Source organism: Heterocephalus glaber, unplaced genomic scaffold (genome assembly GCF_053883595.1).
Source record: "Heterocephalus glaber isolate CG9 unplaced genomic scaffold, H.glaber_assembly_v1.0 deba00000347, whole genome shotgun sequence".
NCBI classification, from domain to species: Eukaryota; Metazoa; Chordata; class Mammalia; order Rodentia; family Bathyergidae; genus Heterocephalus; species Heterocephalus glaber.
In genome coordinates, this window is record NW_028258143.1 from 40331281 (window position 1) to 40357749 (window position 26469).

The 26469-nt window shown below is 40.6% G+C and overlaps 1 protein-coding gene across 2 annotated transcripts in view; it reads right to left on the reverse strand.

Annotated features, from left to right (window-relative positions):
* Itgb6 (integrin subunit beta 6) overlaps positions 1-26469 on the reverse strand; it is a 149721-nt gene that overhangs the window by 100920 nt on the left and 22332 nt on the right. The window lies entirely within an intron of this gene.

Genomic DNA, 26469 nt, shown 5'->3' on the forward strand with positions numbered 1-26469 from the left:
TCTATATGTCAGTTTTGGAAGTAAAGCCATTTTGACTATATTGGTTCTGCCTAATAAGGAAAAGGGGATAGCTTTCCATTTATTGATGTTTTCTCAATCTCCTTTTTCCAAGTGATGTAATTTTCTTTGTAGAGGTCATTCACTTCTTTGGTTAGGTTAATTCTGAAGTATTTAATTTTTTTGTTGCTACTGTGAATGGTATTATTCCTCTAATTTCTTTCTCAGTGAGTTCATTGTTGGTGCAAAGGAATGCTATTGATTTTTCCTTTTTTTTTTTTTTTTTTTCTGGTACCTGGGATGGAACTCAAGACCTTGTGCTTGTGAAGCAGGTGTAGCTCCACTGAGCTAAATCCCCAGCCCCTTGCTATTGATTTTTGTATTTTGCTACATTGCTGGATTTGGTTATAATTCTAAGAGTCTGGGTGGAATTTTGGGGGTCTTGTAAACAGAGGATTATGTCATCTGTAAATAATGATACTTTAATTTCTTCTTTCCCTATGCATATATCTTTTATTTTTTTCTCTAGCCTGATTGTTCTGGCTAATATTTAAGGACTAGATGGAACAGGAGTGATGATGGTGGGCATCCTTTTCTTATTACTGATTTTAGAGGAAAGCTTTCAGTTTTCTCCCATTTAATATTATATTGGCAGTAAGTTTATCATAAATGGCTTTTATCACAATCAGATAAAGTCCTTCTATATCTATTTTCTTCTGGGTTTTAATCAATAAAGGATGTTGGATTTGTCAGACTTTTTCTCCCTCTATCGAGGTGATCATGTGATTTTTGTCCTTGCTTCTATTTATGTGATGAATTACACATACTGATGTTCATATTTTGAATCATTCTTGAATCCTTGGCCTGAAGCCTACTTACTTGGTAATGATATATGACTGTTACGATGCTTTGTTGCATTCCATTTGCCAGTATCTTGTTTAGGAGTTTTGCATTTATGCTTACTAGAAAGATTGGCCTTCTCTTTTTTGGTTGGATCTTTGTCTGGTTTTAGAATCAGCATAATGCTAGCTTCCAGGAATGACTTTGGGAGTACTCCTTCCCTTTTGATTTCCTTTCCCTTTTGATTTTGATTTGATTTCATTAATGAGGCCAAACATCATTCTTGAATCAACTTTTGATTCATACAGCATATATTCATATATTCTAGGCTAGAGGGCAGTGAAGGAAGACAGACTCCTAAAATCAAGGCAATGGTCAGGGCTATGAAAAATAATAACGCTGGGCAGAAGGAAGAAGAGTCAGGGTGTGTTATTTAAGATAGTCAGGGAGGATATCCCAGGTCAACTGCTATCTGGCAGAGCCCTAGGTGACTTGAGCAACATAGCAAAATGCAAAGGCCCTGAAAGAACCTCATTATGGGCATTTTCATGAGCAAATGGGGTACAAAAAAGGAGAGGGTAGGGAGTCATGTTGGAAATAGAGGTCTCCAAGACACGTAGTTTTAACCTTGAATTTTACTCTAAACAGGTTGGAACATCAATGGAAGGTTGAAATCAGAGGAACAATATCATTTAATTTATATTTTAAAAGAGTCACCTTGCTACTGTGGAAATTAGAAAGCATGGGGAAGTTTGGAAGTTGTATGGGGCAAGACAGCAACATGTGGTTGTTGAGGACAGAGACAATGGCAGTTGGGATTAGGAAGTTGGTGATGTATGGGAAGAGATGTGGTAAGATCCAGCATATATTTTGAAAATAAATTGTGCTTGTGGATTAGATGGATATGTGAAAGAAAAGTTTTTTCTTGAGCAATGGAGTGAATGTTATTCTTTACTGAGAGGAGGTAGATTGAAGAAAGAGCAGGTTTCATGTGGAAGATGAGAATCCAGAACATGGTGAGTTTGAGATCCCAGAAGATAACAAATGAAGATGCCACAGAGGTGGCTGGAAATCAAACTCTGAAAATAAGGGCAGTGGCAGAGTATAAATTGTAAATGGGGTCATCAACATAGATTGAAAGCTACGAGGCCGATAATATTTAAAGGTATAAAACCCAGCAGGAAATGAGTATAGATAGGCAAGTGATTGGGGAACTGTGCCCTAGGTCTGCCAATATCTGGAAGTTTGGAGGAGAAGGATCCAGTAAAAGAGGCTACGACTTAAAGACTACTCCATCTTGCTAAAAAAAAAAGAGCCCTGTCTTCGTTGGAGGACAATTCTCCAAGTGTCTCTCACATTTCTGTACCTATTGTAAGCAGAGGCACTGGCTGCCTTTGTTTTGGACTATCTTTTTGGGTTGTTTGTAAAGTGAACAGCCTATGAAAAGAGAGATAGTGTACTCTTTCAGGCCAATGAAAATTGATTACATCTTTGACAGATAGAAATCGTGTTTCTCTCCAGATTAAGGGGCAGACTTGCTTACATCTTGGGAAATCAGAGATAATGTCAGCCTCCAGAACAAAGAGTAGGCATGCTTACTTCTCCTTATAGAAAGGCTTAGGTTCCTTAAATTCAGAATTCTTTTCTAGTAACACAGTCCACTACATATGCTGGCATCTCCTCTTCTCTTTTGTGTCATCCTGTGAGAATTGGGATTGGGGAACTGGTAAAAGAAAGTGTTGACACTCTGGCCACTGCTATTTCTGTGAATGAGAAAGTCTTTTATCTCTAATGGGGGTATCTCTTTTCTGTGTCAGTATATTCATGAACCTATGATTAGGTAATTTGTTAGGTTAAAAATAACATAGAAATTTAGACCTTTCATTGTTCTTGACAATCTTCTACCTTAAAGTTACCTCTTTCTACAAGTGGAGCATTCGACTTTTAAACCTCACTTTGGATAAAACACATGGCATCTCACACAACTGCTCCAAGTGCCTTGAACTAATCCCTTGCTGCCCTGAGTTCCAGGGGTTTTCCCAGGTCCCGAACTCTGTAAGCCCACATACTTCCCTGGAAACAACCACTGGGCTCTTTGGGTGAACTAAGACCAAAGATGCCTGGATAGTTCTCCATCTGCCCATTCCTTACAAACTTCTCTGGGATTCCAGCTGCCACCAAAAATCTCTCCTTCCTGAAAGATAGTTAGACTATATCTCGCAGCCTGTTTTGCAGTTAAGAGAGCCCCTTCTGACTAGTTCTTGCCAGTAGAATATGAGTGGGAATGGTGTGTACTGTTTTGTGCCCCTCTGCCAGCTGGATGCAGGCAGCAACAGGGTCCTGGGAGATCTCTCAAAACCTGAGTTGGCCTACAAAATTGAGTACCTGTGAAATTGAATTTGACCTTTAAATTGAGTGCCCCTGGTACTCCACATAAAAACTTTCATCCCAGTCCCAAAAAATTATAATTGCAGGCCAGGATTTAGCTCAGTGGGACCATGCTTGCCTCACAAGCTCAAGGTCCTGAGTTCCATCCCTAGTACAAAAGAAAGAAAGAAAGAAAGAAAGAAAGAAAGAAAGAAAGAAAGAAAGAAAGAAAGAAAGAAAGAAAGAAAAGAAATCATAATTGGGCTGATGTATTTATTCTTGGTCCCCAATTGCAGCTCTTCTGATGTTTATTCCCTCCCTCATCTCCAGGCCTAGAACGTGCCCCTGCTGCTTGCAGGTCCTGCTCTTCCTCTCTTCCCTCTCACCTGGCTCCCTCAGTTCACTATTCAGGGCTCAGCAGAGACACCAGTGTCTGCCAGAACTTTTCTGTCTTTCAAGTCCTCCCTTCCTGTGGACAATCTCCAAAATAGCATTTTTACTCTGCTTATAGTTGTCTAAATACTTATCTGTCTCTTCAGTAGACTGAGTTCTCTTGAAGCATTCATTTACTTAACAATATTAATTGAATTCTTATTATGCAGCAGGTAGGGACTATGTTTTAGTTATCTTCTTGTTCCTAGAAGTAGCACATGCTTGGTGCTTTGTAAATAGTCAGTTAATATTGATGGAATGGATAAATGAATTTTATGTCTTCATTGTCTAGTGTTTCACCAATTACAGTGGATATTGAGTAAGTAGATACTCGTGGATATTGAGTAAATAGATGAGCAAATGAATAAATGGTTTAGGATGGCACAGAATACAACCAGGACAGAGAAACATGTCCCCTGTTTGAGTTGTAGTGAAAGCTGAGAAGAGGCTTAGAAAGCAGGACAGGGGAAATGCAGCGAGGAATTTTAAGCAAACATGCAAAGTAGAATGATGGAAAAGAACATGTCCTTCCACTTTGCTGTCATTTTGCACTGCTCTGTATAATTTGTAGCTGTAGGGCATGGGAATGACAGGACTTGCTTCCTGAAGATATGGCGCTTAGTGCCCTCTCCTGGGAAGTGCCCTGTCCACACCATGGTGGAGGAAGGCAGTCCTGCTTGTCCAAGGACCAGCCAGTCCATGAGCTGCCAGCATGCTTAAAATGTCCTGAATTAAAACCATGCCCCCCTTAACCAACCAGATTATTCACCTCTGTTGCTGCATACAGTGGTCCCCTTTATGCTTGAGGATAAGTTCCAAGACCCAGTGGATGCTTGAAACTATGAATAGTACTGCACCGTACATATACGTGTTTTTTCCTATACACACATACACAAATTTAATGCCTTTTCTGTCTTAACTAAGCACTTTTCATACATTGTGGGTGTAACTTTTGCAGTTTGAGGTGTGATAGCAAAACTAGCACAATTTTCTTTTCTTTCTTCTTAATTTTATTGGTAGATGATTTGTTCTTACCATTAGATCTTAGCAACCTCAGCATACATTTTGTTCTTTCCATATTAAGTTTAAAACTCATCTTTTCACCTAAAAGAACCCCTTCACGGGTTCTCTGGCATATCCAAATTGCCAGTATCACTTCTCTTGTACTTAAAAGCTGTTTTAAGTGAAATAAGGGTAACTTAAAAGGAAGCTCTGTGGTGCTACAACAGTTGGTCTGATAACTGAGATAGTTGCTAAGTGGCTAGTAGGTGGGCAGCATATACAACACGGACACACTGAAGAAAGGGATGATTCATATTCTGGGTAGGAAGAAACAGGAGTGGGCAAGATTTCATTGTACTACTCAGAGTGGTGCACAACTGAAAATTTCTAGGTTATTTCTGGAATTTTCCATTTAATATTTTTGAACTCCAGTTGATCACACATAATTGAAACCACAGAAAGTCAAACTATGAATCAAAGGGGACCACTGTATGTAGAATTTGAACTTGGAGATACAGATGGAAAATAAAGAGTTTGGTAATGGGAAGTGAAGCTGACAGGATGGAAAGAGAGGAAAGAGGAGAGAGAAACAGCGAGAGAGAGAGAGAAAGTGAGAAGAATGTTAGCCTAGAGGGAAGAAAAATGATGCTTTAGGAGCAAGTCAATTTTAGATGGAATCAGTAGCTGTGTTAAAGCAGAAACTCAGGGCAGAGGAAAGCTACACCATGTGCAAAATGAAGTTGGCATTAAGAGTATCACTAGTGAAATCAGTAGAGAAGGGCCGGGAGCCATAGGAACTAAAAGGACCTAGGATCAGATCCATAACTCGCTCCGCTGAGGGAAAGGAATGCAGCCAAAATCTAGAGCTATGGTGGATCTCAAATACATGTCCAGTTTGAATCTCTCCCAGGCTCATCTTTTCCTAGCTTTCTCTAGACTCCTGTCTCCTTTAGAGCAATGTGTATTTTACAACACATTCCCATTTCTTGTGGTGGTTGAGTCTCTATATTTTTTACAATCAGAAGATCCTGACACAGCATTTGCATTTTCAGACAGACTGGCCAAGCCTAAGGAACTGGATCCTACCATTCTGACAGCTCAGAGGCCTCCCTGGAGCCTCTGACTCTACTTGGGGGTCTGAACTGTCCAGGTGGGGTGGACACAGCAACAGAGGGCTGAAGGAAGCAGCCACTCTGCACTCAGGCCCTCAGCTGGACTTTACCTGGGAGATTTAGCTTGAGCTCTCTTTGTCTCTCTCTGTCTTACTTCAGGAAGCCACCTACACATGTCTGAGTCACTGCATTTAGCTTAGGTCTCTCCTGAATCCAGTCACTCATCCACATCTAAGAACAACAGTCTAGAGCCCAGCTGTGTCTGCCTCAGAGCCCCTCATAACACTCCTGGGAGTTGAGGCACTGAGTAAGCCTGGCTAGAAACTATTTGGAGCCCTCAGGGCCTTAGTAATGACCTTAAGTTTGGGCTGGTATTGCTGTGCTACCTGTTTCATTCAAGTACCATGACAAGTCTTCTACCTCCAGGTGTCTTTCTGCCAGAATATTTCATAGTCAGTAGCTAAAAGAAGACAGCATAAATGGATGCTTTGTCTTTGAGTCTGCCTCTGAGGTATCTCTCTGATGTCTTGCACTATGAGTTATTTTCAGAATTCTCCAGCTTACTTATGGTAACATGGAAAACAAGGAACTAGCAAGCATATATCTTTGCCTCACATATCAAGAACTTTAGGAAAATTATTTTAAAGTATGTGTAACATATGTAACAGCTTCCTGTCATCCTATGGCATAATACTCACAATGCACTAAATGCTAGAGAAATATTTTTGTGGCCTAGGCCTGACATTCTAGGCTGGAGTTTCCTTTTTTATAAAATCCACCCCCCTCCACATACCATTTTTTGGTAGGGCTGCAGAATGAACCCAGGACCTCAAATATGCTAGGCAAGGGCTCTGCTACTGAGCTACATCCTAAGCCCTTTAAAATTTACCATTTTAAGTGTGTAATTCAGTGGCATTAAGTAGATTCATATATTGTGCAAACCTTACCACAAAGCTGCTTGAGAACTTCTTCAATATTCCAAACTGAAACTCTGTACCCACTAACTACTCACTCTCCCTTTCCCCGTCCTGCTTTCTGTCTTTGTGAATTTAATGTCCAGACCCATATAAGTGACATCCCATAGTATTTGTTCTTTTGTAACTTGTTCATTTCACTTAGCATTATTGTCCTCCATTGGACTTAGTGAGATCTGGATCCAAATTGAAGCCCTGCCAGGTCCTCCTGTCTGTAGAGATAGTGTTTATCTCTCAGAATTTTAATTTCCACATTGTGAAATAATGATAACATCTAACTTTCAGGGTTATGGTGAAGATTTCATTTTACTCCTTTGTGATGAATCCACATTTGTGAAGCCTGAAGATAATGTGATTTGGAGGCCCTCTTTAAGAAAAGGAATGCGAAGTAGGAAATAAATAAGGTGTAAATATGTAGTATTTTTATGATTTGCCTCTAGATGTTCCCCCAAAGCCTCATGCTATCATAATGGGGGGGGGGCGGGTTAAGAGGTGGCTGGATCTAGAGTGTGTAATGCTGGGATTGATTCATGGTGCCATGCTAAGATCAAGGGCACTAGGATTAAGGGTGTGAGTGCTACCTGTCCTAAGTAGCCTGGGTAAGATATAAGGGATAGAAAGAATTGTGGTCATCCCTTGTTGCCTTGCTACCTTTTGTCCACCATGAACTGTTTCTTCTCTCCAATGCCACCCTGTCTTGGAGCCAGGCAACTATGGACTGAAACCTCTACAAACTGTGAGCTAAATAAGTCTTTCCTCCCTTAACTTGTGGGTGTTGAGTATGATATCACCTTAGGTAATTCAACAGAAATGCTTACCTAGGAATGCCTCCTGAAGGTAATCTGGCTTCCCATTATCACCTGGAGCTACCTGCAGCTCCAGCTACTGCCAAACACCTATACAAGCTGGAGGCCTGGACTAAAACTTGACTGCTTTTTGATAAACCCCCTCCGATTTCACTCAGGACTCTCATTTAGTGCAGTTAGCTTTATTGAGTACTTAACCTCCCAGGCATTGTTAAATATTTTATTAGCATTCCACAATTTCATTGGCACAGAACCCTATAAAATAGGAACTGTTTTACTTCCATTTCCTCGATGAGGAAATTGAGGCATGGAGAAGCTACATGACCTGGCCAATACCACACTGTCGCTAGGGAGAAGGAGTATAAGAAGCAGTTGGTTGGAGACGGGGTGGAGCCCTGAAGGCAAGTCCTGCCCTACAGCCTGAATTCAGAATCACCATGCAGACTGCCTCCTGGCAGATGTTCACTGAGCAGAAAAGAAATTCTAACTTTTAAAAATACATTTGTCTCTGTATCTCTAGACCTCTCATCCCAGTCCTGGCTCTGTAGCTGTCTCTTTGACACTTTGTTTATCCTGTGGATCATTTACCACCGAAAATAAGACAAAGATGTGATCCTAGATCGTACAATCCTTTCTTAGTCATTCTCTGTTCGGTACAAATCACGTAAAAACAAAATCAAACAAAGCATGTGGCTGGGCCCTTCTGGTGAAGCTGAAACTGCTGGCCAGGCCTGGCGTGGAGTCCAGGAGGGGGTGGTCACGGGCATTTCCGGTGGCAGCAAAATGACTCAGGATTAACTCCTGGTGCTTGAGTGCAGCTATCTTTTATGCTCCTCAGGGTTTGGAAATGATTTCTAATTCTAAAAGGCTTGAGCTCTTTCTGTCTTTCCATTTGTAGAATAAATCCAAAGATGAGATTTCCCAGAAAACACCAGTAAGTAAGTTTATTCTGACTTAACCCTGAGAAGGAGACTCTTTATGCCTCTTTTTTTCAACCTATGAAGCAAACTGCCTCCTAGTAAATGAGGAATAGTCTGTCATGACAAGACATCCATGTGAACAGACATTGATTGCCAAGTACTGCACTCATTCACAGTTTGCAAAAGTGCTTTGCATTTCTTCTTTTTATTTTAAAAGATAGGCAGGCAGTCTAACCAAGGGTTGGCATTTCTTGATTTTGAGCAAATTTTTTATTCTGATGAGAAAGAAGCATCTCTTATTTCCAGGCTCCAATGGGCAGAGGCATTACTAGTAAAAAATGGATTCTGATTCATCTATTCACTTAGTAACCATGCCTTGACACCATAATATGTACTAAGCAGTTTTCTGGGAACAGAATGTTGTGCTCTCTTGGAGCCTATACTTTGGTGGGAGAGGTAAAATAAATACACAATGATGTCAAGATGTGATAAGTGCTAAGAAAATTAAGAAATGATAGAAGTCAGAGAGTGGCTGAGATAGGATGGCTAAGAACCCTCTCTGCTGGAGTGTCATTTAGGCAGAGTCCTAGGGAAATGTAGGAGTGGATCTCATGGCTGTCTGGAAGGAAGAGCTGTCAATGACACAGAGAGACTGAGTATTAAGGCCTGTGGAGGAGTGTTTGAAATCAGGAAGGGGGCTGGTGAGGCTGGAACAGCATGAGTGAGTGAGGGCAAAGAGGAACTAGCAGACAGGCTATCGAGGGAGAACCTGGGCAGCCATGGGCGGGCCTCAAGATTTGTATTCTGCAGCAAAAAGGGATCTTTCATGGAATTTTGGTTGGACATGATGTAACTTGTGCTTTGAAAGGATCATCCTGGGTGGACAACAGAGGTGGCAAGGATGGAAGCCAAGAGGCTATTTCAACAGTTGAACCCAGAGATTATGCATGCTAGAACTATGGTAAAAGCAAGAGAAGTAGTAAAAAGTGGTGGATGCTGGATACATTTCTGAAATAAACAGGATATGTTTATGGGTTGCTCAAAGGGAGGGAGTGAAACTAAGGTGTCAAGAATGTTTATAAAAGTTACAGAGGCCCCACCTCATAACCCCATCATCATTGGCTGCTTTCCCTAGCCAATCAGAAGGATATGGTGCACTGTCTGTCCATCAGCAGAGTCAGTGAGCTCTGATCTGTAATCATTCATGGACTCATGAGGGGTCACAGTTCTGCAAAAGATACTCTGGGGAAGAATTAGAAAGACTGGAACTATGCAGGCTCTATAGTGCAACTGTTTGTGTGCTTGTGTAACCATTCCTTCAGAACAGTGAAGTCTGATTATCCAGTATCTTCTGTTCTGGAATTCCCCATGCCTTTGCATCCCGGGAACAAAAGAAAACCTGAGAAATCCCCCTGTCGTCCTCCATGGCTGCACTGGTAGATTAGTAGGGGTCAGTTTCAGTAGCAGAAACCTCCTTTAACAGGTCTATCTAAGGTCTATCTATCTGTCTATTTATCTATCTACATTCCTCATTAGGCCACTGTAAGAAGGCAGGTAAGATCAACATATTTTACTTTAATAAAAAAAATCCTTTCAGAGTAGAAGAACTTTAGATTTCCTTTGGTGTTAGAGATGTAAGTTATGCAGCTGTGGCACTAAAAAGGTTGTTGTCCTTTAAAAAGCTGGGAGGAATGCTGTCCAGTGATTGAGTAAAATACTTGAGGAGATCCATGGGGGATTTATTACTTTCTATTGCCATTTTATGGACTTCCTTGATTGTTTCTGATGCCAACTTCACTGAATCCTGTTTGTAAGAGCACACAAAATCAAATAGAATAAAGGATTGAGCATAATGCAAACTATCCTAAAAAGGCTAAATAATAAATTATTCTAACAAGCTAGTCAAAATTCCATTAAAACAGTGATGTCAAGAATTGGAAGAGGAGAAAGAAGAAAAGCTTTTAAAAGCAAATACAATGAATGAGATGCTAGCATCTCATTAAAGATGGTATGTTGCATTTTTACACCACAACAGAAGTAATGAATCTATATATTGTTGTTCATGGTTGCTTTCAGACAAAAGTGGTTCAGTGAGCTGTCAGAGGTGAGCACCTTTGAGGGGGTGAGTGAGCAAACCCCTCTGTGCTGCTGTCACTGTTGCCACAGGGTTACTGGGTTACTCCTGGTGGAACCTCACTTTTGGATAATCCCAGCAGCCTTTTCCAGGTGCCCCCTCGCTGTTGTGAAGGTGACAGGCTGCTACACTCGGATGTAACACAAAGGCTAAAGGCTCAACAGTAGTTTCAACATTAAAGTCAGGACATGAATCTTTTCTTTTGAATAGCAATGAATTGGAAGTATTAACATTCCAACCAAAACATGATATTAAAAGCTTCTTTGATAAAAGAAAATTGCTGTTAGTTGCAAATTTGGGGGGAAGTTTTAGGGGGAAACAACTCTCCTTCTATGTTGATGAAATTGTCAGTCCTGCTCTCGGCCAACTGTGGTGGATTATTGGACATTTGTTGCCCAGGAAGATAGGATTTAAATGTTAACTTGACTGACAGGACAATTTATTTTTATGTATGTCACTAGTGGAGAACCACAGTTTCCCAAACTGTGTTCTGAAGAAAGCTGTTAATCCTTGCCCTGACAAATGAACTGTTCCTATAGTTTATTTAATATAGACTTTAAATCCCTTCCATCAGAAATTCATGATACTCATTAATCCAGTAAATACTTCAAGAGGTTCCACAGGGAAGAAAATTGCTAATCTTTGTTTAACAATTAAAGAGAAACTTTTTTTCCTAGGAATAGCCTTTTTCTTTGTGTACTTCTTGGCATCTCTGGATTCCTTTTCATTTACTACAGGTTCAGAAGTGTTAGAGGAGAGAACAGATACACTGACAGATCTGCGGAATTTTACTCAACCTACTCAAAAGGAGGCCCAGAATCCAAGTTAAAAGTTGCCTGATGATAGCAGTGCAACTAGACAACTTAAGAAAACCCAGATATGAATCAATTTGCTTATTGCTGCCTGTGAATGTACTTTTCAGTTCAATAACCTTTAATGATGGCTTTTAAGGGCAGTCCAGATTGCAAGTCCATGTTGGTGATAGTTCAGATAAAGTTTGTAAGAGATACTGATATTTTAAACACTTAAAAATATTTAATTTTAAATTGGTATGGATTTCCCATACAACCCATATCCAGACTTTCCTATTGTACCTTATTAATATCTTATGGTTAGTATGGTACAGTTGTTGCAATTAGCAAAAGAATATTAATATATTATTATTTTCTAAAGTTTATACTTTATTCAGATTTTCTTAGTTTTTGTCTTTTTCTGTTCAGGAATCCCATCAGGATATCACATTTTATTTGTTGTCACATATCCTTAGGTTCCTCTTGAATTCTTTCCATTTTTCAAAAGAAAAAAATGTGACCCACACAAAGTTAAAGTAACTTGCCTTTGGTCATAGTTATTAGGTGGGAAAGCTGGCCTCAAATCCAGGCAGGACAATTGTAGACATGTGGCTAACCTTTGTCCTAAACTATTGTTACCTGAATAGCGTTATTTCATCTTGGATCACTGAAGTTATTTGTCAGTGCAGGCAGCAGAGTAGCATGCACATCTGACCCAGGTGGCCACACCAGTAGTCAGGGTCTGGCCAGCTTTCAATGATAAAATGAAGCTCCCTAATTCTCAGAGCCTTGAGATTGTGGGGGAAATCCTGAGGCTTAAAACAACAGAAACTGATTCTCTCACACAGTTCAGGGGGCCAGAAGTAAAGCAAGGTGTCTGCACTGTTGTTTCCTTTTGGAGGCTTGAGTGGGCTTTTCTGTCCCCAGAGTCAAGGATCTGCCAACCACCCTTGGTATCGTTGACTTACAGATGTGTCACCCTGATGCCTTATCTACCCAGCCTTCTCCTCCAGTGTTCTTCTCTATGCCTTTTACTCTTATAAGGAAACTTGTCATTGAATTTACCATACACTCCAAAAGTCCAGGATGATCTCATCTCCAGATCCTTATTGTAATTCTGTCTCCAAAGACCCTTTTCCAAATAAGAGCCCATTTCTAGATTCTGGGCAGGTAGATGTAGCTTTTGGATGCATAATTCTATATGATTATAGGGACTAGTAACTTTTGCAGGGTTTGGGAGAGGATTAAATGAGGTAAAATTACTTAAGGTAACTGTATAGTAGGTATGTCCTTGAAATGACAGCCATTTTTATTATCACTTCTATGAAATGAGTCCTCTGGAATATAAAAGTGTTAAGCTGGGTAAATGTGCCAAATGAATTAACTTTGCTCAGGCATATCTAGTTTACACCTTACACTTTACATTATGGTTTTGTAATTTCTAAGTTTCTAACACCGAGTCCTATGGCATTAAAGGCTTTGAACTAAGCCTTTCTGCTTCCATTTCATGGAGGTACAGATGGGACACAGGTAGATACTTCAATCAATACTTTTAGCCAGTGACATTTGTCAGAAACACAAAAGGTCTTCAAGTGTACAAAGTTTATAAAGGATCTCCTCATGAAGCTACAGTGCTCATGAATGAATTTCCTATTCAGTGCCCAAGTTGATAGACAGGCATCAAGAAAAACAGCTGGGCAGCTCAGCTGCTTGCCTGCCCTTTGGTTAACTTCTGTGGTCACTGGTTACAGCACTTCCCTGTTCTGCCCAGGATCTTTATCTAAGGGACAGAATTCCAACTCAGTGCTGGGCATTGGCCTTTACCACACCCCACTGCATTGCACTGCAGCTCCACCCCCGGCTATGTTGTCTCCTGTGGTCACTCTTGGCAACCACAGGAATCTGAGCTGGCTTCTGTGAATTCCTTCTGTATTTGTCAGGGAGTCTCAGAATGTTATGGCAGGCAGGGCCATAAGAAAGCTAAATTCAACCCCACTCCATTGTCTTTCTGTTTCTTTCTTCACACAGTTGTTGAACAGACATGCACTGAGCATATATTTCTGCAAGGCAAGATGCTAGTTTCAAGCTATGGTGGTGAACAAGCTCAAGGGGCTGGCTTCCCATAGTCTGCAGTGAGTCACCTCCACACTGCCTGAGTGCATGTCTGTATGGTCTCCGATGAGCACTGATAGCTTATGTGCTACCTAGAAACAATCATTTAATATACTTGTTAACCCTAAGTTATATCTACCCACAGAACTTGTGGGGTTTGTGATCTTGGAAAGGAAAAAATTGCACTGTCATTTGCAGCAATCCTAACCTGAAATTAAACATTTTCTTCCATTATAGGCAACATACACCTGTAATATTAGCAGTAATTGAAACTATCACAAAAGGAAATCACATGTATTTTGCATATTATAGTTGTTGCAATGTTGTCAACACTTAGCATTCTGTCAAAATCACAGTAGTCATTAGATTTGCCACTTAAACTGTTAATAAAGAGGTACAAGTGTCAAGATAATGTAAATTTGTCTTTCAGTATTTTGATAACTGTATTTCAATCTAATTGGCTTTTTTTCTAATTTTATGTATTTTATTTTAGGACTTTTAGCACTGTTTTCTGAAAAATAACCTTCATTAGACTGCCAAAAGGATCTGTGGCACACAGAAAAAGTTCAGAAAGCCTAAGTAAGAAAGGACACCACTCATGCGAGGTGAACTCACAGAGATCTTCACCCTTTTATCCCTGAAATGAGATGGAGACATAGGATATACATGTAGGCCACACAATTGTTTCTGGTTACCATATTATTTGTACACATTACCCCTGCAGAAAGTAAAGCAATCATAACCTGGGGTTTCCAGAGTATATTACTTGGGAGTTGTGTTGTCAACTTTTTCTTTTGAGGGTAAATAAATTCCTTAACCCTTGAGTCTGTGAATTAGAGATAGGATTTCATTTGTAAAATATGTCCTTTGGAGCTTAAGTTTACCAAAGCAAAAAAGGGTTCAAGAAATGTGGAAGTATATTTTCTTGTTTAAACACACACATACACACAAAGTTTCTTATATTACTGCTCCCTACTGAACATACTTGAATTCTTGAGTTTTCTTTTGGGGTAAAAAATGATTTGGAATCATAATTCAGGCAACTTTTAAATATCTTTGACATTGGTTAAGCCAATACTTTCAGATCTTTCTGAACCCTTCTCTGGGACCCTGAGTTTTGACAGAGTACAGAAATGAGTCCCAACAATGATTCCAAGATTGAAACTAAAACCTTTCAGGGAAAGATTTAAAGAATTTTATGCATATAATCAATCATTTATTTATGCATATGGCACAAATTCAACTTTTGTTTAATGCATTTTAAAATCTTCATTGTAGATATAATCCCATGGTAGATATTACCCATAGTGATTCTCATTTGAATTTCCATATACCAGTTGATGAATTAATGTCTCAATTTAAGCTATCATATATAGCTCTGCCTGGGTGGCCCATACTTCCATCTGGGGACTGATGCTATCTTTATCCATTGAAGTTCAGGAAATAAAATATTTTGTTAAATGAAATAATCTTGGTTCCCCCTCCCCAAAAAAATATCTGGATGGGACAAATAAAGGTGCTGGTGCTATTTATTAGAAGAAAAGATGTCATAAACTTGGACAGCAGTAAACTTAAATCAGCACACATTTAGCCTCATGTATTTGCTCACTGAATTGTGGATTCACTTATGAATGAAAAGGGCAGAATTTAAAAGCCTACTAGAAGCATGCCACTTGTAAGGAAGAAGCAAGACCAATGTATAAGGTGGGATGGGACTGGAGAGTCCAAAGCTTTTTAAATCTGTGGGAACAGAATCTCTGTCTCTTCCTAGCAGAACCTTTACACCTTTTACTTCTATGTATTTCAGGAAAATAGAATGGTCTGCTTTTGGAAACACAACTTACAAAATTTACATTCACTTTTGCAGCCCTCACCTCCAAAAATAATTCAGTATATAATTATTATCGGTACAGTAATAATCCTTGTACCAATAAAATGATTTCTATTACTCCAGAACCTGCCCACCCCACCATGTCAAGTTTCTCAGTTCACAAGTAGATGACTGAAGCATCTGTAATCACTTTACATAGCTTATAAGTGGCCTCTCATCTTCTAGTCCTGTTCTTTTAATCACATATTATACAACTGGTTAAAACAATATTGTTATTGGTCATCTTTGGTGAGTCCTCGTAGCCTACAGAACAAAATCAATTTACCTTAATTTGATATTCAAAGCCTTCCATAACTTTGCCCCATCTACCAATATGAGTTATTGTGCAAGAGTTTTTTTTATGAAAACCATGTTTCCTGCCAAATAGATTTCCGTCCACTTCCCAAAACTCCATTTTTTTAACTAGCACCTGTTCACACCCTTATTCTTGTTGGAAATCCACATCTGCTTAGGTTACACATTCTCTACACATCCTTAACTGCCAAGTTCAAGTCCATCCCCTTTCCCTTACCTTAGGTTTCAATGCCTGTCCGGTATGGATTGTCATAGTCCTGAATATTTTATTTATTTTGGATTTATTACAAACTACACTGAAATAGTAGTATTTATCCTTTAAGTAAACTGTATTTTAATTTCTTCGAATTGAGAACTGGCACAATCCCAAGCATATAGTAGGCACTCAACACCCTTCTCTTATAATTTATAGGTTATTTGATCTTAGGCCTGTTACTTGGCTTCTCTGACCCTTATTATTATTAGAATGAGAATAATTTCTGCCTCACAAGATTGCTATTAGAATTATAGGTAATAATAATCAAAGGTTCTGCATAGCATTCCATAATGAAATATTCCTATCTTAACATACCTTATCATTTAGTTGGAGAAATATACATAAACCAGGAAAAGCAAATTAGTATAGGTAAAAATACCAATAAAGAGTTAGAAGACTTCTTTCTCATCCCAACTTAGCCTGTCAATGAATTAGTAACTTTTGTGCACATTCTTTTCCTAGGTTAGGAAATCTGATGAGATTATTTTAGCCTTAGCTGATGGATACAGATGATAATTGTAAAGGAAGACTCCTTGAGAGAGAGAAGAAAGTTGTAATTTAAAGAAGAAGAAGAAGAGAGCAGCAATTTGTGATCTCAGGGAAATTGAACATTGCTTCCACGATGGTGACGACCTTATTAGTTTCCAAGGTAGGTGGGAACAAAGGGATAGAGATGCTGTTCTTGGAATTCTGAGTTAGAGCTGACATTAGGACATCCAAAGGAAGATACCTCGTGGGTCAGCCCTACCCCACGTCCTCCTTCCTTGAGAAGGACTTGCTAGATCCAGCATTTTCGAGACTCCTGAACAGATTGTTGAAGGTGTCAAATGTTAGTCCCAGGAATTTGGCTTTAGCACGTAGGTAGGTGGTGAAAGTGTAGAGATTAGAGTTGTACAGTAGGAAGGAATATGGGGCTGACACCAGTGATTAAGATAGTGTAGAGAAGGGAGGAAGGAATTAATAGATCTGGAAAGGAGTAAACAGGATCTGACCTAGTATAAACCACAGGAATTGAGACAGCTGAACTTCTTAGAGATCAAATTCACATGACTAATATACAGACTCACTACTATTTGATATCATGTCGGTCCTTCATATTGCACCTAAAGTTTCATTCTTTTTTTTTTTTTTTGGTACCATGGATCGAACTTGGGACCTTGTGCTTGCGAGGCAGGCAGCAGAACCACTGAGCTAAATCCCCAGCTAAAGTTTAATTCTTTTTTTTTTTTTGGTACTGGGAATCGAACTCGGGTCTTTGCGCTTACGTAGCAGGCGGCAAAACCACTGAGCTAAATCCCCGGCCCTAAAGTTTAATTCTTAATGAGACTTCCAAAGAAAGAAACACAGAAATTAGTCTCCACTCACAATCCATCTATCACAAAGCCTGCCTTATCTTCCATCTAATTGCTAGGCTCACTTATCAATAATAACAATAATAGTAATAATAATAAAATGAAGGTAATGGTAATAATAATGAAGCATGTACCAGGGTACTGTGGTCAGTACCTTATGCACATTTAATCCTAGCGATGAGCTGGCCATTTGAGCTCCAGACCAGCACTCTACACCGAGCTTTGCCATGCCGAACCTGGGACTCTGCAAGTCAGTTCCTGTTAGCTAGGCCATGGAGGGCAGTAGAGAGAGGCTTCAAGTCTAGCGGGTGGAGAAGGGATCTGCTCCTTCTGTTTTGCTTCCTGTTGGCTTCCTTTTCCAGTAATGTGTTCCCAGCAGTGCCTCCTTGCCCTGAAAGTGGGTTTATTCCAGTCACAATAGTATAATCCACTTTTCTGGTTTCAATACGCACAGAGCCAACCTTACCATGCCCACTCAGAAACCCTGAGCCAGCCCAGAAGTGTACCTCCTAGAGGTGCAGTCTCAGCTTGTGGAAATCTTCCTCCAACTCTAAGTTTGAATAATTCCAGCTCCTCTTCTTTGGCCTCCCAGCACTAAGGGTAGCAGCAACTTGCTACAGTTGCTTCCTCAGTGATAACATAGATTTATCTTTTTATCCTTTCAGTTGCCTACAGTTAATAACCTTGTACTCCTCAGTAGTTCTTTATATTTAATTCTTTTTGTTAAAATAACTAGTGCCATTTCTGTCTTCTGGCTGGTAGAGTGAGGTAAATATTCTTTTTTATAGATAAAGTAACTGATCCTTCATATGATAAGAGATTAAATAACTTGCAACAATGTCATTCCACTAAATAACTGGATGCAAACCACGACTCAGCTTCAACTCCAGAGCCCTGGTCATAGCTGGTTGATTTTGAGTCCTTTACAGTCTGCTTTCCTTGGGGGTCCAGGTGCATGCCATCACTTGGCAGGCTACTCTGCAGCAGGGACTATTCCATACCCTTCCCTCTGAAAGCAGAACAGAAAACCCAGGGTAGGAGTGATGTACACAGAATCAGTGTAGCTCTGTGGAGGTCAGAGAGATGCTGGGACCCACTACCATGAGGGCTTGGCATTCCAGGAGCCCTTTTTCCGCCCTCAGCTGAGAGTTCTCTCTGCTCAGCTTCCCCTGGCAGCTTCAGGTGGGGCCCTGCAGTATGGACATCCAGGCAGCCTGGGGAGGGAGCACTTCTGGGTGCAGCAGGTAGGCTACATTTGCTGCTGGAGCTTCCAGTGTTTGGTCCATTTATTTGGGAAGGAAGCAGACATTTTAGCTCTTAGTCCTCTATGAATAGAGCAATCCCAGCGTAATGTGTTCTAAGCCATTTTTCAAACAAGAGAGAACAATGCAAGTAGTCCATTCTCTTGGCCACTGGATTCCCGACTTGGGCATCTTCTGTAGGTCTGATGTGACAGCCTAGGACACGTGTGAGGAAGGGTTTAGTGGGATGAAGACGAGGGGAGACTCAACCTGGCTCTTTCTTCGGCTGCCAGGCAGCCTGACCACAACAGAGCCTGATGGGAAGGGAAGATGTTAGTCTCAGTCAGCAACAGGCCTAGCTCTACCCCCACCCTGATACACCAGCTGCTCAGGGCTCTAGATAGTTACACTGATACTGGACCAGGAAGGTGGTGATGGGTGGTCATGGCTGGCAGGACCCTCAAGCAACTTACAGTGCTTTTCCTCCTATTTCATAGATCTGGAGAGAGAGGCTGGGGGATCTGTTATCTGAAAATATCTAAGAATTGTGGGGAGCGTCAGATTGTTCATTGTGCGCCTGATGTCGATGGGCATTGTAATTGAACAAGCCAAAGTTTACTGATTGCTAATGTATACCACGCACTGGAACGAGGTGCTAAGGCAATTCAGATAAACCTTGCTTAGCAGGGCATTAGGGGTAACACAGTTCACATTGTGTGTCTTTTCTAGGAGATAGAGGCCAAGTATTTTGAGGAAGGGATACTTCTAATTTTCATAAAGGTCCTAAGTGAGCACTATTAGTGTACTCAGACCATTCCTTGCTTAATATAGATCCCTAATATTGATCTCTGTTTACATCCATTTATATCTATAGGCAATAGATGCTTAAGAGCTTTTCCCCTTTCCTTTCTGAGAGGAAAATTAGAAAAGAAGCTTCTAGAGAAGGGAATAAAGTGGGGAAGTGGGGGTGGGGGTATAATTTCTAGTCCTCATCCAGCTTAAAGAACTTTAAACCTTGTGGTCACTGGGAAGATGGGAAAAGCAAATCAAAACTACTCTGTGAGGCATGGGATGATCAGTGAACTGCATCAGAGCTCAGTGGCAAGGCTCTTTCAAAAGGTCCCCTCTTCCTTCTACATGGTCCCCAAGGACTGCAAGCACTGGGAACAGGTAGCAAGCAGCTGTACCCTCCTCAGGGGACCTGATCACCCCAGGATGGCAGTGATGTTCTCTGCAGTTTGTGAGTAAGGAAGAAGAGCAGTGGGAACCCAGAATGACAGATGCTAACTAGAGATTGTGACCAACCCTGGTTTTGTGATCATTTTTACAAACCTCACAGATTTTGAACGTACCCCTCTAGAAAGATCTGGGAGATCTTTTGGAGAAGTTGAGATCCTGTTGCTTACCATTCACCAAATATTTAGGGACCCCTGGGGGAGATCCCCTTTGCTATTTCATTTAGCATGGCAAGAGCAGTCCCCTCTATGGAAGGAACTTCAACAGAAGAGTCCAACATGGCACAAGAGGGATTTCAAGAGGAAGGAACCGACTTGGTTGCATGTCAGGCTATTTGTATGCCAGGACTGGAAGCTACTCAGGGGAGCTGGAACCATTCATATGTGGACAGTAGTTGGAGATGGTACGAGAGAGCTAGCCAAAAGATAGACTTCCAAGGTCCTAGACAGCACAAGGTTTTCCTCTCAGTGGTGGGAAACTAGGACCTAAGCAGTGTGATTAGTGTGACTTCTGGTTTGTTCCTCTCATGTCTGGCTTGGCTTTTTAATTCCTAAACCTGAGACTTCAGGGTCTATAAAGCCATCTTTTGTCTTGCTGATGATGACTCACCTTCAGCTGTAAAGTTAATGTGGACGAATGAGTCACTATCAATTCAGAAGCAACAGTTGATGGAAAGAACCTTGGTTTTCCTACTAAAGTGGAGCAGTTATATATTCCCAACCAAAAGCCAGGACCAAACCCTAACAAAGGCTACCCTTGAAGTACTTGGGGGCAGCAAAGCAGAATATTTGAGTGGATGGTGTTCTAAGAAATCTGGATACATGAAAACCACATGTCTTATGAATTTGATTCTCTTCACAACATTAGCAAGATGTCTCTCTCACAATACACTCTATGGGTTTGACTATGGAGATGAACTCCTCAGCCAAAAACAATATGAATTTCTTCTTGAAATTTGATGCTTTCAAGCAACGTATGCTGGGTACCTACTATGCCCAAGATCCCATCTAGGCTTTTGAGGACTTGAGTTAAACTTTCTGCTTTCTGATAAACTAAGCTTAAATGTCCTTGCTAGCAACGTGAGAGACAAGTTACAAGTATTCATATTTAACTCTGAAATAGATGACTCCATAGATCCAGTCTCAATGGAACCCTTTTGTCACAGGTCTTTTGACCCTTTCTGTGGAAATTAAAGGAAAGAAACTCTTTTTCATATTTTGTAAACTTGTGCAGAATGCAGCACAGGGCAGAGTGATTATAGTGAATTTGTGTTAATTAATTATGCCTACTCTACTGTGGAAGCAGAGCTGGGGTGGGCTTTGAGTGCCATCCCTTCAGCCCATGGAGGGCTGAACTCTACAATAGGCTGTTGTTTTGCCCACTGTTGCCTTTGGCTCCCCCTTGGCATTGTTACTTAATTGGCTCCCCACTGGGTAAGTCTGAACCTGCTTGTTGAACTTTCTTGGCAGGTATGTAACCAAATGTCCCCAGGTCTCACCAGCTTATGAAGACAATTAGATTACATTCCTACACAAATATTTCTAGCTGGCTGCTCCACCTGCATAACTTTGGCCCTCTAGTCCTCATTCTTCTCAAACTCTTTCTGTTTCTTGAGGGGAATCCTCAATAAAATAAATCAACCATGATCATACACAGTTATTAAGTCTTGGATGTTCATGGCTTGCCAGCCACTTGAAGCTGGCCCTCTGTTGGTGATTTGTGTCTCAGTAGCTCAGGCCCATTTCTGTCCCCCACTCCCACTTGGCACAGGCATCTGAACTACTGGTTGAGGCCTACGTGAACTTTCAAGTGCTGAGGCCATGCAGAACTCTGGGACCTGGAAGACATTTGGGGGGGACTGTGACTTAGGTACAATGCAAACAGAATATTGGGACATCTCTGTCCTATAGCAAGTCTCACACTCAGTTGCTGCCTTCCAGTGTCTTTGGCCTCTGTGCCACCTTCTCTGTGTTCCCTGCATTCCGCCTTGTGCTGCAGCCACACCACACTCCTTGTTGTACTGAGGTAAATGGCTAACTCTACCCTGTACTATTTTTTATAATTTAAGTCCTAACGTCACCCTGTTTGTGCCTAAGGATTTAAACTTCCCTTACACCTGCAGCCTGCCTTGGGCATCTGGCTCTGCTGGGCCTCCCATGATCATCCTGCCCCCCACCCATTAAACTCCTACTTCAGCTAAAAAACAAGATGATGCAGATCAACCATGCAATCAAATACACAGAGGCATGGGGAGGTCCTAGTCTCCTTCGTCTCATCCCTGCTTGGGCTCAAGCAAAGCACTGAACTTCTGACATACACTTTCCTCTTTCTGCCATCAGGCAGAAAGCATTTACGGTTTCTTGGCAGCAAGGCCCTCTCTTCCTTTTCCTTACTTTCTCACACTATTTCCAACAAGGATCAAATGAGACAGCTCAGTGCATGTTACACCTGAGTCACAAATAGGCTTTTTCGTACAGTATAAAGCTAACATCTTACAAACCACTGGTGCTCTGTAGATACTATTCCTGACTGACTATCAGCCATGACATTTATTACTGATCTAATCACCCATTAAAAAGTATTTATTAAGTTCCTACCATATGAGTAGACACCAGAGATACAGAAGAGAGAGATATCCTACTGGAGATAGATGAGTGGTAAGTAAATTTATTAAAATAATAAATAAGAAAATGTCAGATTGTGATAAGTACTCTGTGGAGAGTTGATTTAAGCTGATGTAATGGAAGCGGACTAGGTGGTTCTTTAGAGAAGGACACCAGGTAAGGCTCTGTGAGGAGATGACAGAAACCAAATCAGATCTTTCCACAGAGGAGCGTTTCAGGCAGGACAGCAAGGGCAAAGCGGCTGGGCATGGTTTGGAGTCTAAGGAAAGGTAAAGGCGGGTGGCACTGAGAGGGGGGTCAACACAAAAGGACCCAGGTGATGTAGGCCTCTGCCAGGCAGGGGAGGCTTTTGTTTTATCTTCTTAAGCACAGTGGGAAGTGATCAGAGTTTGAAACAGGGATACAGCATGATCTGGTTTAGGTTCTACAAAAATAAGTTCCAATTGTTTGGGAGGAATGAGTTTTAGTGACTCAGGAGAGGCATCAGAGAGGCCAGGCAGGAGTCTGATTTGGCAGAACAGAAGAAAGGATGCTGCTGGGGCCAGAGTGATGTTTCCAATCTGGAGAGCATAGAGAGTGGTTGTGATCTTTGGAGCGGACAGGACTTGCTGGCTGATTGCATGTGGAGATGAGAGGATGCCAATATTCTTAGATAACAAGAATGGAAACCAGAAGGCCCCCACCAGCTTGGAATGCAGGTGATCCTACCAGGGTGTTTGTCCATGGACCAGGACAGTGGCTTATTCTACGGGAGAGAAAAGGACACCAGCCTCTCTCAATCTCTCTCTCTCTCTCTCTCTCTCTCTCTCTCTCACACACACACACACACACACACACACACACACACACACACACAGACACAGAGGTACTAGAGAAAACATGGAGGAAAAACTGTTTGAGGAATCAGTTGGTTTCAGGTATTTTAAAATGCACCTTTTAAAAGCAAACCATTGGCAATCCCAAAGGCTAGAAAGTCAAATAACTTTAAACTAGCCCAAGCCAGGCCTAGTGCATTTTAGTGGCTGAAAGTTCTGTTTATACACTGACATGTCCATGGCAGTGAGAGGGAGAGCTGAGGAGCTGGGCTGATCTGGAGGATTTCTGATAACAGTCTTCACATTGGAATTTAATTTGTTTTACTTAAAAGTAAACCAGAGTGCCCATTCTCATAAAAACTGCCTGCTCACTCTATTCTCCAAGGACCTGAAAACTCAGACTCCAAAAGAATGTGCTGCCTTGCCAACATTTCCTGTGTCCCTGTGTTTGCTGATTTCGCAAACACAACTTGTTGAAAATATGAAAAGTCATGAAAAAGGACAAATGTGAGAAAAGAACCCTCTGGGAGCTCAAGAAACTTACAGATCGCTGAATTGTATCACTTCAGTTATTTTTAAATTACGACAATAACTGTTCATCACAGGTTCTTGCTGACAAATAAGAACATGGATAGGACCCAAGCCCACGATGGGATCCTCTTTCCTAAGAATGGGTGCATTCAGAACTAGCCACACTTGGGAGCTTTTTTCTCAAAGATATGAGACTTACTCCTATTCTGTCTTAGTCACACACAGTTACTCATTACTTCGAAGGGCATGAAGAGTTTATTCACGGGCACTGTACATTTTGTGCTGCTTTGTTAAACCAGGAAAAATGCAGATGGATGAGTCATAGTTTTCAGTTAGTTTTTCAATTTCACCTGGAGCAAAGTTTTTCTATATCCATATCAATTTTATTACTTTCCACATTACTCTGATCATATACTTTGCAGGATAATTCAGTCTTTTGCTTGAGGGATATTAATAATACACATTGTAAGTGTGTGTGGTGGTAGAATTCCCTAAGTACTTTTAAACAAATGTAAAAAAATTGAAATCCAGCAAGATTGAGTAATTCACAGTCAAGGTCTAGAGAGACTAAGCTGAGAGGAAAGGAGAATAAGACAATTAAGAACCTTGAAACCATGATCCAGCTTTGCTTTGTCTAGGAAAACTACTATTCTATATAGTTTTCAAATCTGAAATTTTTTCAATTCAGCAGATCTTACAGAGCTATTATAAATCCAGCCCCATTATACAGAAATGTACTCATGCAGTTAGTCAATAAAATATTTTAAGCTCTGCTGACTTGTACAACATTGTAGATACAAGAGCCTTGTCTTCAAGGAACCTTTGTTTAGCTAGGTGAGAACCATCATGAACTCCATCACTGACAGTGCAAGGAGGAATGTAAGGTGAGCGCACGTGAGCGGTGCAGACGGTATGTGCTTTGAAGTCTGTACCCGAGTCAGCTCCTTGACCCTAGCTAACCAGTTCGTGAAGAACAAACAAGATATGAGTGGGAGAAACAAAGGAACAAGGCACTCAGGGAAATGAGAACAGCACACATAGAAGGAGGAAGCAGTAATACACAGGTGGCAATGGGCGGCCCACTTGGTAAGAAAATTTGGTGGGAATGTGGCAAAAAAAAATGTACACTAACACAAACAGTGCCACTGCTGGGATAGACACTATCTTTTTAATGCCTTGGCTAATATAGTCTGTGTGCAATTGTAAAGGAACTTAGTCACAAATAAATTTTCTTATCTATATTTTCATGAGTCAGGCTGGTGCTAGAAAAGTTGATGTTAAATTGTCTCATTAGAGAAGTGGTAGCCCTCTTCCCAGGGAACAGGAAGAGAAATTGGGATGGAATAATATTGATTAAAGCTATTTGTGCAAAGGAGAGGCAGATCGCCAAATGGTAATGAATTTATCTACCAGTCCTTTGCATTAATTTCCTCCATAAAAGAGGTGCAACCTCAAGTTCTTCATTTGGGGGTTGAAAAATAATCTCAATAATCAGGAGATTCCTTCAGTTCAGAGGCTCAGTGGATTTAAAACCCAGATGATAACCCTAGAAATTATCCAATTCTAAGTTTACTTGGCCACTGTTTGGCATATGCATGCTCTATATATAATTGAAAGCCTTAGTTTCATCTTTAAAAACACCAAAATGTGTCAGAAAGTGAAAAGTAAGCATCATATTCTCCCTCTCTCTCTCTCTCTCTCTCTCTCTCTCTCTCTCTCTCTCTCTTCGTGTAATACAATCTATTTTCAAGCTTGGATTGGTTCCTCCACTCACCACCTGCGTGATTTCATAAGCTGCTTAATTCCATAAACCTTAGTTTTTGCCCTTTAAAACCTGACTAATAAGGCCATTTGGTAGAGGTGTTATAAAAATGAAGATAGATGTATATGCCAACTGCCTAGCACAGAAGCTGACAGTCATTGAAATAGTCTTATTTTTTTTAAATCTGTATAGTTACTTGTAGTTTATAAAGCATTTCTATAAATTTCACAATAGTCTCTTAATAAAGATGGAATTATTACCAGTTTTAAAGATGAGAAAGCTGAGAATTCCCAGGAGGTGCAATAGAGAAAGAGTTGGTGCAGTGTAGAGGGCCCATTTTAATGAATTTGCCCTGTACTGTAGCTATCCTTTAGTGGGACTCTCAAAGTAAAATAAAACATTTTTGTATTGCACACAATGAATGCTCAATAAATGTGATTTTCTTCTGGATCCCATAAAGTCACTGGTGAGGACTCTAGGCAAAACTAATAAGCTGGTCAACAATTTCTGGGTTTTCTACGTCTACATGTCCAATATGGTAGCCATTACCACATGTGACTATCAAGCCTTAATCTTTATGGAGATACATGTGTTGCAAGTGTAAAGTACACATTGGGTTTTAAAGACTTAATATGGTAAAAATAATGTCAACATCTCAATAATGTTTTAATTGATTAATGATGAAATTAAAATATTTTTGATAAGTTAAATATTTCATCTGTTTTTACTTCCTTATAATGTGTCTACTAGAAAATTTTCGGTGCATGTGTGGCTCATGTTTATGGCTTACATTATATCACTATTAGACAGGGCTACTCTGCCTAATCTTTGCTCTTGCAAAGGTATCTCTGGCCTTCCAGACCTCTCTACACCAGAATTCCTAGATCCTCCTATCTGGAGAGCAGCATTCCCCTACCTACCTCATGCCATCATGTTGACCACCTCCCCCTTCAGAAAGTCTGCTTTTCAAAAAGGTACTG